The sequence below is a fragment of the Heterodontus francisci genome, unplaced genomic scaffold (assembly GCF_036365525.1).
Source record: "Heterodontus francisci isolate sHetFra1 unplaced genomic scaffold, sHetFra1.hap1 HAP1_SCAFFOLD_286, whole genome shotgun sequence".
NCBI lineage: Eukaryota > Metazoa > Chordata > Chondrichthyes > Heterodontiformes > Heterodontidae > Heterodontus > Heterodontus francisci.
In genome coordinates this window covers 1,647,919-1,649,191 of record NW_027141006.1, presented here as the reverse complement: position 1 = coordinate 1,649,191, position 1,273 = coordinate 1,647,919, and the positions used below count along the sequence as shown (strand labels likewise).

At 38.8% G+C, this 1,273-nt stretch overlaps 1 non-coding gene across 1 annotated transcript; it reads left to right on the top strand.

The window, feature by feature from the left end:
- Positions 1-450: 450 nt before the first annotated feature.
- On the top strand, positions 451-524 carry trnat-ugu (transfer RNA threonine (anticodon UGU)). Its single transcript has one exon. It is a non-coding gene; the product is annotated as a tRNA-Thr (tRNA).
- The last annotated feature ends 749 nt before the right edge of the window (positions 525-1,273 follow it).

The following is a 1,273-nucleotide window of genomic DNA, read 5'->3' as shown; positions in this document are numbered from 1 at the left end:
TGGCAAGAAAGGGGCTTTAAATAATGGTTAAGGTAAAAAGGGAACTTTTAAAATTTCTACCTGTGTATTTATGCTTTATTTCATGACTAGTTAAAACTTGTTCTGTAATAAACTGATAATTTTGCTGTTCATTAAAGAAACCTGGTCAGTGTCTTCTATTCTGGGAAGAATAGAGTATGTGATTGACTGTTTCAGGAAGTGGGAAAAGTTAAAATATATGTTGTGACCTGTGGAGAAGTGGGATGAGAATATATAGAAGGGTCTGAAGAAGGGTCATTGACCTGAAACGTTAACTCTGCTTCTCTCCACAGATGCTGCCAGACCTGATGAGTATTTCCAGCGTTTCTTGTTTTTATTTGAGATTTCCAGCATCTGCTGTATTTTCCTTTGATATTGATATTATATGAGAATAAATAGTGCACTCCTCTGATTTTAATTATAACAACATCTGGCTCTGTAGCTTAGTTGGTTAAAACACCTGTCTTGTAAACAGAAGATCCTGTGTTCAATTCCCAGTAGAGCCTTGTTTCTCATTTGTGATGTGTAAGTTACCTTGTCAACCACTTCCATCTGTGTCTTCTGAACTTTCAGTGAGAATTCAAATTATGTGATGTATTTTCGTCACAAGAGAAAACAGCCTTTGTGAAGGATGTGAGTTTGGAATGGCTGTTCCTTCTTGGACAGAAATTCAGTGCTGATATTTCAAAGGCAACTTCTTTGATACAAATTTGTTCACAGTTGCATTCAACCTGGAAAACAGCTCGACATTAATGTCACTGAAGGAAAGTGTGACTGCGTTGTATGTTTCAGAGTGTTTGTGTTGTTATGTGTTGCTTGTGACTGAGACTGGGACATGACGCAAGTGGGAGGGTTTATCTGAGGTTTGGAATATTTGTCAGTCAGGAACAAGAAAAATCAAAGGAACCAAATAAGAAAACCTATGTCTCATGTGGTGACCGAGAAACAGTGAGGAGATATTAAACTTTGTTCTTTTCAATACAGCAGTGTGAACATTGACCTTTCCTGCCTTTTATAAACAGTATTTGAAGTGTCTCGGTAACAATGTTCAGTGTTGATGAGAGTGGGGTCTGGGTGAGCAGCTGCTGAGTGTGACAGGGTCAGGACTGGATGCAGGAAGTTCTCTGACAGTCTCTCTCTCTCTCTCTCGCTGATGGGTTTGAGTTGATTTTCAACCGGCAGCTGTTGGTGTTTCGATAAATCAAGTTCCCTCCACCCATTTTTTTGGACAGACAGTGTAGTATAAGGATGTAAA